Source organism: Spinacia oleracea, chromosome 1 (genome assembly GCF_020520425.1).
Source record: "Spinacia oleracea cultivar Varoflay chromosome 1, BTI_SOV_V1, whole genome shotgun sequence".
NCBI lineage: Eukaryota > Viridiplantae > Streptophyta > Magnoliopsida > Caryophyllales > Amaranthaceae > Spinacia > Spinacia oleracea.
In genome coordinates this window covers 92,604,643-92,617,824 of record NC_079487.1, presented here as the reverse complement: position 1 = coordinate 92,617,824, position 13,182 = coordinate 92,604,643, and positions in this window count along the sequence as shown.

Genomic DNA, 13,182 nt, shown 5'->3' with positions numbered 1-13,182 from the left:
CACACACTGAGGGTCAAGGCATTTTGCTGCAAGCTTCTGATTGCTTAACACTGCAGGCTTTCTCAGATAGTGATTGGGTTGCTTGTCCCAATACTAGAAGGTCCATAACATGATACATTCTTTTGTTGGGAAATTCTCCTGTTTCCTGGAAATCAAAGAAGCAAGGGACTATTTCAAAAAGTTCTTCAGAAGCAGAATATAGGGCAATGGCAGCTGCAGCTTCAGAAGTTACTTGGCTTGTCAGGTTACTTGAAGAAATGGGTGCAAATAAGTTAAAGCCAGTCACTTTGCATTGTGACAACCAATCAGCTATATACATAGCTAAAAATCCTGTTTTCCATGAAAGGACAAAACATATTGAGATAGATTGTCATTTCACTAGGGATAAGGTACTTGAAGGTCTTATTTAGCTCACCTACTTGCCTACCAAATCTCAGTTAGCTGATGTGTTTACCAAAGCACTACCTTCACCTCAGTATCATGATCTACTATCCAAGCTAGGAGTTACTCCTGCCACACCTAGCTTGAGGGGGGGGGGGGGGGGTGTTGGTGATACTGCAATAGTTGACAACACAGTGGAGTATACATTGAATCAGCATTACAATGCTGGACTTGCACACAGAGGATTGCTACCCATGTAACCGTTTTCTACTACATTGTCAGCTATATGCCAGCTATATTATTTACCCATAATTGTTAAAGCCTTGTGATTGGCTGAGTATTATTTTCCTGTATGATGATTGGTTGTGACAACACACCAACTCAGGAGTATATATAGTTAGTTATGCAGCTTGTATTAGAACTAACTCTCATAATCTTCTTAGCCTGTAATCGATTTCCTAATTCTAATAATATCTCTCTCTCTGTCAGTCTGTTATACTGTAGTAGAGCTACAAAGTTTTCTGCATTTGATTTGATCATGAATACAGTTTTCTACAAAAATATTACCAAAATCATTTAAAGTAAATTATTATTATGTGATATCTATCAGTTGTCATATTCTATATTCTAATATTTTTTTCCCGTACGTAAACATTTATAAAAAAGGGTAGAAAAAAATAAAAAATAAACTAGATATATTTTTAGAAAAATGTTTTTGGCGGGAAAATTTTGCACCAGGAAGTGACACGTGTAACTCCTGGTGTCCATTTTAGTATAATTATTATAATGTACTAGAATAGTGATCTCAAAACCAATCTTAATAAAACGTTGTTGACACGAGATCCAATTTAACTCGCGAGTTCAAGACCCAAACCGCTACAGACCCGAGGAGACCCGTAACCCTACTTTCATCCGATAAATTTAACCGAATCGAACCCGCACCTGATCCGATGGCAATTTGTAAACAGATTTTACCGGATAAAAACCGCAATCCACTCAACCAGATAAAACCTAATATCTGATTTAACCGGACCTACGTCGACTCGAATCCGAATTCAACCGAATTGTTGTCAATCCGACCAATTTAACCCGATATCCGAAGATAATTCGACTGGAGTTAACCCGATAAACAAAAGTCATCCGAGATAAAATGTTCCAAATTTAACCCGAATCCTATTCAATTCACTCATAATTAATCTGAATCAAGTTCACCGAGTATTAATTATGTAAATCAAACTCGATATATGAAAATTTATTATATGTTCTTTTCATATTAAATAATTTGGAGACAGTGTAATAGAAGTCTTAAAAATCTTTATTTGGCATGAAGTCTTAGAACAATGAAGTGATCTGAATTTTATTGCGAACCCGAGAGTCACTAGATTAATAGAACACAAGCATACACGTTTAACTCTTTTTAAACTTGAACCGCAAACTCAATTCGTAATTGACCCAAATTTGAGGTACGTCTGATCTATAAACTTGACAAAAACCGAGACTCCTTGATCCATAGTTGACCTGAATTCGAAACTTAGCCGATCTAGACATGACCCCTACCCGAAATAAACCGATCAATATTCGACATACATCTGAACCAAACTCAATCCAAACAAATTCAAGCCGATACAAAACCCTTTTGAACCATAACCAGTTCAAACCAAACCCGACCCGAACCGAAGTTACCCAAATTGAAACTGAGTTCAATCGGATTATGACCCGACTTCATCCTAACCAAAGTTACCCGAACTGATCTGAATCGACCCGAATCGAAATATTGACCCGACATTAATCGAGTTGGACGTAACCTAAACCATTATAACTGATTCAAAATTGCCCCAATAACCCGTTTTGACAGCCTTAGTCTTAATAATAAGTAATTTAACAATATTAAAATTTTCTAACTTTTACTTGCAACAATTAGAGATATTAACGATACAAATATGCATTAGTAAATGTGTGCAATAAAATTGGGAATTTCCCCAGGAACAAAGGGAATACATAACTACAAAAATATTATCAGGTAATAAAATAAAAATTACGGGATAATAAGTTATAGTAGGATAACTGATAAGGCATCAATATATATTATTCTAAGTGTAGCCCAAATCAATTACGGAGTACAATACTAAGGGGGTGTTTGGTCTGAATGTTGGAAATGGAGTGGAATGGAAACAAATAAGTAGGAAAAAGAGTAATATAAACTATTTCCATTATTGGTTGTTTGGTATATCATAGGAATGAAATCACTTATGTACGATTCCCTTACTTAATGTTTGGTAAGTAATAAGGAAAGGAATAAATTATGTAGTGTATTCTACATCATATATGTACAATATAACTCACAAAAAGTAATACTGCTGGTTATAAAAACATTGTTGCTGCTGTTATAAAACAGCTAAGCTTTAAAGTACAACAAGTTTATGTTGGTAATAACTAACAAGCATTATAATCCATATGAACGGTCAACTGTCAACTTAACAGAGGAAAAAAACAAACCAACAAACATCCTATCATCCTGTTAAAACCAAAATAACATGCATACACTTGTTAAAACCAAACATAATAGCCACTTAACAGAGGGTTGAAGAATTAAACTCCAAGAGTAGCAGTGACTCTAAGCTTAAAATTATTTAAATAAAGCAAAGTATAAAGGGAAGACATAAGTAGTGCACTTCATGGATCGAAATCAAGCATGTCTTCTATTTTTTCTTGAGAAGATCTAGAACATACTACTTCTTCAAGTTGAGCGGGGCTTAATAAAATATACGAAGCTTATATTATTCAGCCATAATAGTCGCAACTTCCAAAGCTTCAGAAGGAGAAATTTCATCTAACTTCATAAATTCTTCAACACCTTATTCACCTTGTCATTCAATTTTTTCTCCCTTTCTTCAGCTTTGGACCATGCATTTTCCATAGTTCCAAGATTTGCATTGATATCCTCAAATATTTTCCCAAAACTTTCAGAAATACTATGTAGAGAAGCTACTAACTCATCAATATCATCTACTTTCTTTCCCTTTCCTTTCCCCTTCAAATCTTTAAACTTTGTTTTCTTTGATGAGGCATTATCAAACTCTATCTTCATTGGACGCTTTAGGGATCGAGTTGTAGATTGAGTTGAATGAGTGGAATGAGTGGTAGAATTCACATCATCCTCACCACTCTCGATTTTCATTGTATTAATCGTAATCTCAATATCAACGCCTTCAATAGCTCCAAAAAAGGACTCAATAAGGTATCAAGTTGCTTTAAATTTGGCATAAATTTCAGAAAGTGTCTCATAATGAGGAAATGGTAAACCATATAACCCGTTCGCCTTTTTGTGAGACTAAAATTAAAACAGAGCATCATTAGCATCAATGAAAACTAACAGATTAGTAAATCATAGTAAGAACCCTTTTTATGAACATAAAAAACACAGTAAAACAACCGCAATCTGTACTACTATGAAGTCTCTGAATGATGCATCCAACTCTGTGGTAAATACTCTCCTATTTATCAGAAGAGTATTTATGTATGAAGGAAGTGTACCATTTTTTAACAGAAGGTGTTATTACATGTGTTGACATAAGAAGTGTGTGCACTGAAACTGGAATGTATGCAATTCATGCTCGAAGAAAAATCTTGGCAAGAGAAATATTTCCTTGTCGTAGTGAATAAAAAGGTCATCAGTGGATGCAAGAAGTTCAGTGCAACCATAGAAACTATGCCGTACAGATAACACTTAAGGCAATATGTAGTTCCATTAGTTTAAAAGTTACAGAACTTTAAAGGATGCATGATTTTTCTATACTTATATTGGTATTTTCCTTGTGAGTTGTGACATGTTTGGTAAACAGTTATGCATTCTTGTGTTAAACAAAAAAGACATTTTATTTATCATGTTGGGCATGATTCAAAGCATATCAGCCAAACAATGAACCAAGGAATATTTCCCTAAACAATGCATTAGGCGTCTTCTTTTCCCTAATCAGAGAATATTTCCTGAATATTTACTATAATTAATAACAGGATATGTACTAAGGAAGATAATTCTTTTCACAGATTAATTACATAAGTTGACACAGTAAAACCAAGTAAATTTCAGAAGCTAAAACCAAAACAAACATAGCACACTTTCATAAAACTAAAACCAAGTAAGTTTACCTTTGCCCATTAATCGAACACAACTTTCTCTGCCTGCAACATTTTCTTTTCTGCATCCCACCCAAAACCAGAAAGAGCCAGCATCTCCGCAATCGCAGAGTATTTCTCCGACCAATGCTTAATCCCTGGCTCAATGTGCGGAGCAGCTCTCAAGCAACAGTTAGGTAGTGCACTTTTGATCATTTCTTCCAAGTTATTCATATAATCACACTTGAAACCAGTTTCATATTTCCATTTAGGATCATAAGACAACTCATGTAGGTACTTTATTAGCACAATACCTTCCTCATATGTCAAAAATATCTTATTTTTACCTCTACCTCCATTACCCTCTTGCTCCATTCTATGTCAATGCAACATCAAAGTCAGAACAACAATACAAAATAAATAAATAAAGGAGTAAAAAACATATTTAAAATATAGTGTATATTATGGTGAATATTTAAATTAAATAAATAAAGGAGTAGCAATACAAAAAAAACATGTCTAGCTAACTCATATGTTCTCTTTAAGAGTAGGAGTTTTGTGCTTACATTTTATGCCTAGCTACTGTCCATGTCTAACTCTTTCTCTCCAACCATTAAACATGCCTTGTGTTAATGGGTTCCTAAAATTGGTCCATTTACCTAAAGTTGCAACACTTGTTATAAATTTTGGTTCATCATCGAAATCATCATCAGAGTCATCTTCACTAAACTCACCTTTCTCTATATCATCCGTAGGCATGAATCTCCTAATTAAGTTATGAAGTAAACAACAAGCCATCACGATACGACCTTGGGTGCGAATGGGAAAAAAAAGGACTCCTAAGGATCTCCATCTTCCTTTAAGTAAACCAAAACACCTCTCTACCACATTTCTTGCTCTAGCATGTTTCATATTAAAATATTCTTTAACACTTTCAGGTTTTCTTCCCTCCCATTCTTCAAAGTGTTATCTTTGCCCTCCATATGGAGCAAGAAATCCCTTACAATTGGTGTATCCCGCATCAACCAAATAGTAATTACCTTCATAATCATCAAAATAAGATGATTAATATATAAGACCTTTACTCCGAGAAGTAATCGTGAATGCACATCTGCCGTAAGGTGGCAATGACAGGAAGAAAGCATTGCTAATTCTATTCGTACTTGGAGTGAGTCGGGTGGTGATATGCTTCTTTTGCGGGAAGCTTTGGCAGCTGGATCCCCTACTTTGATGGATGCTGATGAGGATCTTGATATGGCAGAGCGTAATATCAAGCAGTGTCGTAGTAAGATTGGTGATGGCCATTACACTACTACAGTCCGTGTTCTTTCTTCTTCTGGCGTTGTGCCTTATAATGAGGCCACTCTTGCGGATTTATAGTCAAAACACCCTTCTTTTCCAGCTCCGTCCTTGCCTGATATTCATGTTGATGACCATCATCTCATGGCTACTTCTGCTGTTGTTTTGGACCGGATTAGGAGTTTTCCACGCGGTACATCTTGTGGGAGGGACGGTTTACGAGCTCAACACCTTATGGATTGCTTGAGTGGGGTTGTTGTGGCTATTTCTGATGAGGTAGTTAACTCAATTTCTGGGGTGGTTAATCTCTTTTTAGCTGGGAAATGCCCTATGGGTTTGGGAAAGTATGTTGCTAGTGCTCCCCTCACCCCTCTTGTCAAGCCCGATGGTGGTATTCGTCCTATTGATGTGGGTAATGTTTGGCGACATCTGGTTTCGAAGGTTGGTGCTGTTATGGTTAACCCGTCTTTGGGAAGTTATTTTGATTGTCTTCAATTTGGTGTCTGGGGATCTGCGGGTGGTGAGGTAATTCTTCATGATGTGAATAGGTTGATTGAGGATCGGGGTTCTGATGTGGGTCTTTCAATGTTGTTGGTGGATTTTCAAAATGCCTTCAATTTAGTTGATCGAGTGGCCATGTTGCGTGAAGTTCGTCTTCGTTATCGAGGCATTTCGCGATGGGTTGAATTCTGCTACTCTACTCCAGCCAGAGTGTATTATGGGGAGCATACGTTATGGTCATCTCAGGGGGTGTAGCAGGGTGATCCCCTTGGTCCTCTACTCTTTGCTTTGGTTTTACAACCCTTGGTTTGTAAAATCAGGGACGCGTTTGATGTATGTCTTCAGGCATGGTATTTGGATGACAACACTATTATTGGTGATACCTTGGTGGTGGGGAAGGTTCTGCAGTTGATTATGGAGGACGAGCCTTGTCTCGGATTACATCTTAATGTGGAGAAGACCGAGGTTTTCTGGCCTATAGAGGACCCTCGAAGCAGGCTTGTGGGAGTCTTTCCCCCCTGATATTGCTCGTCCTTTGCAGTTCAAATCCAGTTTTTTGTGGTGAGCTTGTGATGTAGAGGGTGACCAAGACCCTTGGGCTTATGGATAAGGTTGCTCAGCTTGATGATCCTCAGTGTGAGTTGTTATTAATTAGGGCATGTACCGGAGTTTCTAAACTCTACTTTCCTTTGCGTACTTGTCCTCCTGGTATTTTTGAGGCGGCTCAGTGCACTTTTGATGAGGCTCTTGGATCTTCCTTGGAGTGTATTGTTACTACTTCGGGGCCTGGCTTTGGCAATTGGTAGTGGCGACTTTCCACCTTACCTTTTTCTTTTGGCGGACTTGGTGTTTATTCCGCAGGTGATGTTCGGCATTATGCGTTTCTTACTTCTCGATTGCAGTCTTTTGGTTTGCAGACACATCTTCTACGGTATGTTGATATTGTTGGTCCTTGTCGAGCATTTGAAAATGCGTTGAGTCTATTTAGTGGAACGGTGGAGTATGACATTCTGAGTAACCCCAGTGAGAGCCGGTGAAATCCGTTTCTCTATAAATTAGGGTGTGATTAGGGTGCGATTATGACGGTGGTTTCACGTCCATAATTCGGCAGGGTTTCCGGCGGCGTTAGGGTCGGCGAAGGGTTCACGACGGCGGTTGACTTTCTCAGGCGGTTATAGATGACGATGGGGCAGTTTTTGTGTTGTTTTCTCGCGCATTGGTGCATTTTTTGATGTAGTTTTCGGTGCAGTTTCCGGCGTTCGGCGAGTCCGGCGCTCTTGTCTAGTTGTTGGGGTTCGGCGGTCAGGGCTGGTGGTTGCGGAGGTTAGGTGTTTAGTGGGATTTAGGCCTTGCCTGGTGGTGGTGCTTTGTGTTTTGGTGATCAGGTGCTACGTGTTTTGGTGTGGGTGTTAGGGGCAACGTTCTGTTGGTGTTAGGGGCGACGGTCGCCGGTGTTGTGGTCTGGTGCAGTGGTTCAACATTGTGGCTGTGATTGTGGCAGTGATTGTAAGTGCGTTCTTGTTGTTGTTTCCGGCAGTGAGTGGGGAGTTGTGGCAGTGTTTGTTATTGTGGTGCTGTGGTTCGTAGGAGTTTGTTCCATTTTGTGGGTTTGTCTGCAGTCGTCGGAGTTTCAGCATTGTTGGTTCGTCAGTATTGCATTGTTGTTTTGCCTCCAGCCATCCCCACGTCATAACCGTGGAAAAATCAAACACAAAGTAAGTTTGTTTGTTAGTGGCTTTTGTTCTTTTGGTGTTGCTGTGATTGGGAGTTGTCGTGGGCTGTGATTGGATTTTGGTTTTTGGGAGTCTCGCGTTTATTGGTGTTGTTGTGTTGGCTTGCTATTTATAATGTTTACTGACGTTGTGCGTTTTCATTGTCCGTTTGTGGGTCTTAGTGGGTGTCAAGACGGCGGTGGAAATGGGCTTACTAAGAGCTCTTTGATCACTCATCTTCGTGATTGTCATTGTAAGGGTGATGCTCAAGTGGTCATACGACACTCTCTAACTACTGACTTGGCTATTTTTTATGAGGCTGAGGTGACCACTCATCTTTGTGATCGTCATTGTATGGGGATTCGGCTTTGTGGGGATTGTTTTAAGATGCATGCTCTTCGTGCTAAGTGTCGTCATGGTTCTGATTTTGTGGCCCCACCTGTTGTTGAGGATGGGGTTGTTCGGTTTGTGCTTTATGGTTTTTCTAAACCGTCACTTTCTTCTGATGTTCGCATGGATACTGCGATGCAAGACCAGGATTGTGGTTTTACCGTCACTCTTCTTGACAGATTGTTTTCTAAACGGCTTTGCACAGTGAAATCCATCCCTCCTAAATGTCTTTTTTCCGAGTTTTGAGAGGCGCGCTTGATAGGGTTATTTGCAGGCCTGAGGACGTCTCTTATTGGGTTAAACTTCTCGTGTTGCCTCTATGTATCCTTAAAACCTTTAGTCCGAGAAGTAATCGTAAGTGCACATCTGCCGTACGACGACAATGGCAGGAAGAGAGCATTGCTAATGCTATTCGTACTTGGAGTGAGCCGGCTGGTGATAGGGATGGATATGGGTGGGATTTGGATCGGGTGGAGCATCACCCGCATCCATCACCCGCTTTCATCCACTCCACCCGGTCCATCCGTCACCCGCTTTACTCATCACCCGCATTCCGTCCATCCATCACCCGCGGGTGAACCGGGTGGATCGGGTGATATTCGGGTGAAAACTATTAACCACTTCAAATTCGCCACCTAAGAATATGCATAATAATTAACCAAAAAAAATATCTTATATACCTACATTTACTACCGAAACATATAATTGTTTCTCATCATGCATAACTTGTAACCCAAAAAAATTAAACAAACACTAACTTTAATAAATAATGGATTTACTAACACATTTTTATGTTTAAAACAAAAATAAAAATAATATGTATAAAATAAATGGGTGATGGATCGGGTGATAAACGGGTGGTGAGTCGGGTGATGGATGAAAAAACATCACCCGCATCTGTAGACACCAACTTTTGTCCCCGTTCCCGCAAGGGAAAGGTTCGATGATGAATGCGTAAATCTCCACTTGACAACGCATCTCCTATAAAATAAACGAATCTCGATTCCCCATTTCATTTCACCCGAAACCTGCTATTTATGGAAACCTGCTAAAAATAGTAACTGCCGTAAAAGGTGCTTCTAAAAGTGGCAAATCATAAAAGATAGAAACCTGTCAGAATTAGGTGTTGTATTCCAACATAAATCCTAAATGAGATAGAAAACTGCGAGAATCCTATTCCTAATATGATTCAGAAATAAGAGTTACGTATTAATTAAAATCCTAACGAGCCTAGAGTTCGTAACGGGCCCAGACGCATTCCGTCATAAAATTGATACGCGCTAAAAGACTCGAATTAATCTCAAACTCTACGGATTTCAGGAATCCGAATCTGACTAAAGAAAACAGCCCAGACCCTATTTTCAACGCCTGGCTCTGGGCGCCGAAATCTTCGGCGCCCAGGCCTGGGCGCTGAAAATACCTGGGTACGTGTTTTTTTTCTAATTCTTTGTGGATTAGAACTCTGCAATTCTATCTTTCCACGAACTCTTCCCTGTAAATAGGCCCCTAAATTCGACGTGAAAGAACACACAACAAAACACAAATTATATTCAGAGTATTGACTCCAACCCTTAGCCTAAGCCTCTCGCTGCGAAACTGTTCACGCGTTCTGTCGCAATCGATCCATAAATCGAACAGAACGTATCCCGTCCCATAATTGAGATTCGTTAAATAAAAAGGAGAAATAGCAAAGTCAAAGTGGTTAGTTTTCTGAGAACCGTGACGCACCTCTCAAGGGTGCGTCGTAATGTGTCCCTTTTCGATGATTTAACTGCTTTCCTCGCCCTTTTTATGAACTGTTAAACTAACCTAACCTGATTGTTCTATCACGCATAACAAATATAATATTTTTGGGAAATCGGATTATCATGCTAGGTCCCTTAATGCTATTTAAATCAGATAATCACGATCGAATTAGTATTATATGTTGCATATTGCTAAAATCAACTCAGATTAGTTTAATAGTTAACGCATGTCCCTTCAATTATTTATGCTGAGCTAGTAAGGATATCCTGCCTCTGGAGTTATCGACGAGCGAAGTACTCCTCTCGGTAGTTACAGTCCCCCGAACCCTCAATCTCTACCTTGCGGGTGTATATTGAGAGATCCCCACACCAGGGATCACAAGGGAACCTACGGCCGTCGTGGTCAAACATAATTACACTCCCTTTATGTCACGATAACCGGGTTTTGTCAGTTTTTCTCATTGTCGTTAAAAACTGAATGGCGACTCCTATATTACTAGTCAATTGGGTGTATACTCACAGGAAATCCAATTACACTTGATTGAATAAAAAGAATCGTCACACCCACGAGGGACAGGTCACGCATTAGCCTCGCGCTTTTTCAACCCCCTCACAGTGGCGACTCCACTGGGGATAGTGAAGGAAATACTCGTGCTTGTAGGTAATCAAAATAGCCGAAGGGTGAAACGATCCTACCCCGCGTTTATTTCCCCATCAAGTTGGGACGACCTGAAAATCAGCATATTAATGTGAACGGGCAGAACATCATAACGAATCTCGGCTCCCTCGGGAGTTGGGACTAAGGATACCTTTTTTCGCCAATAGGGGGGTGCATACGCCGCGCATGTTTCCCACTCGGTACTTGTGCAGGTAGTACACCTATCCCGAACCCAATCGCTCGCCCATTAGGTCCCTCTCGCCTGCATGCCCCCTTGGCTTGCACTTGCGGGTTGGCCTCTTGAGCGAAATTCGTCTGTTGAAGACACTACCTCGACCGGGGCATGTGTTGGATCTACGATAGAAGCGGTACCAAGCCAGGCGCAAATAAACTACCCATAGAAGCCTATCATAAACTACGTGACATATTTTATTTTCAAATCCATGTTTGTAATGTAGTTATGTGTAGCGAAATATGTGATTGTGTGTGACAAACTATCCTAGAAAACCAACGACCTTAAAAATTTCCCAAACATTCATAGACTAATTTGCCAAAGAGTTATACCAAAACACGTGTTCCGCAAACCCGAATGATCGCCATAGAAATAAGCGACGCTCGGGATGGCCTGTAACGAATCCCACAAACGCTGCTACGCGTAAAGGACGTTATTAGGCAAGCACGCAAATTGAAGTCGCGTAAACAGAAAACAGAAGACGAGAACCAGCCAGGGACGAATTTTCAACGCCCCTGGCTGGGCGCCAGAATTTCTCACGCCCCTCGCTGGGCGCTGAAGTTGCTGCTTGGCCCTCTGGTCAGGCGCAGCAGCCTCGGTGCCCGAGCAAAAGGAAAATACGTAGCGCAAAAAAAAATGTTCATCAAGAGAATTGCTACGAGGGTGTAAGAAAAGCACTCGATTTCAAAAAAAGCGACTCGTGAAAAATTAATAACTCTTTGTGTCGTTGTTAGGCCTCCTACGACGGCAATGCTCGGCACCAAAACCGAACATGCTAACAACTATGAATATCACACGGGCAAGTGTTTCGAAAATCCAAAGAATGACCAAAATAAAAAAAAAAACCAAAAAGTGTACCGATAAAAGAAAAAGTGAAAAACCAACTTAGAGAGTCGAAGTCTAGACTAAGTAATGCTTGAAACTTTGGGAACCTAAACTTTAGCTTATCTTATGCCTAGGACTGGTCCTGCCACATGGTGCCGATCAGGGAATCAACAGTTAGTGCATCTCGAAGATACATCACCAACACCAGGTTTAGTAGCCCCAAGCTCCGTCCGTCGTCCCTCATTTCAAGGATCTCCGCTTCCCCAACCTCGATTCGCACCTTCAAACATGTCCATCGAAGATTTGCGAGACCAGATGGTCCAAATGACCCAACTTATGGGCCAACTGAAAATGGAAAATGAAGCTTTAGCGGCTGCGCAAGCCAAAAATGACCTCGAAAACGAGAAGAGGATTGAAAAAATGGTCCTACAGCAAACCATGGGGAGCAAATACTTCTCCCTCGATCCTGAACCTTTTCCTGGCAAATTACCAGAAAAGTTCAGTTCATCTGACTTACCAAAGTTCAAGGCCACGGACAACCCCCGTGATCATCTACTAAGCTTTGTGAATACCATGAACTTGAAAGGCGTGGACAAGTCCATGTACTTACCTGCCTTTCCTTTGTCCTTGGAACCTGTGCCGCTCAAATGGTACTATCACCAGGACCCTAAGCTCTTCCCCACTTGGGAAGACTTTGTCAATGTCTTCATCAAGCAATACTCGTCGAACATGGATTTCCAAGTCACCATGCGCGAGCTGGAAGTTCTCTTCCAAAAGAAAAATGAGGGTTTCACAACCTACTTTGCTAGATGGAGGGACCAGGCGGCCCAGCTAATCAATAGGCCTCCCGAAACAGAATTGGTCCAAAAATTCATTGACAACCTGGACCCGGCTTACAGACAACACCTTAGGTACCTGGGACTCGACACTTTCAAAAGAGTTTATGATGTGGGAATAAAGATCGAGGACGACCTCGCCAAAACCATACAGAGCAAACCCACATATAAGACCAACACCTATAATCGGGGTAACATATCCCAAGCCCAAGAAGTCCATGCTGTAGAAGAGGCTCCCGCCCGAAGAAACCCTGTAAGATGGGTCCGAGACCGAAAGTTTGCCCCACTCGGATCAACTTTGGTACAAGCCTTTGAAAGACTAACCAATCAAGGAAAGTTGAGACCTATAGGCCCCACCCGTGACCCTCCTGTCAAAAACAAATATTGGGTCGAAGGTACTTACTGCAAATTCCATCAAGGAAATGGGCATGACACTGAAAACTGATGGACTCTAAAACATACGATCCAGGACATGATAGAGGATGAA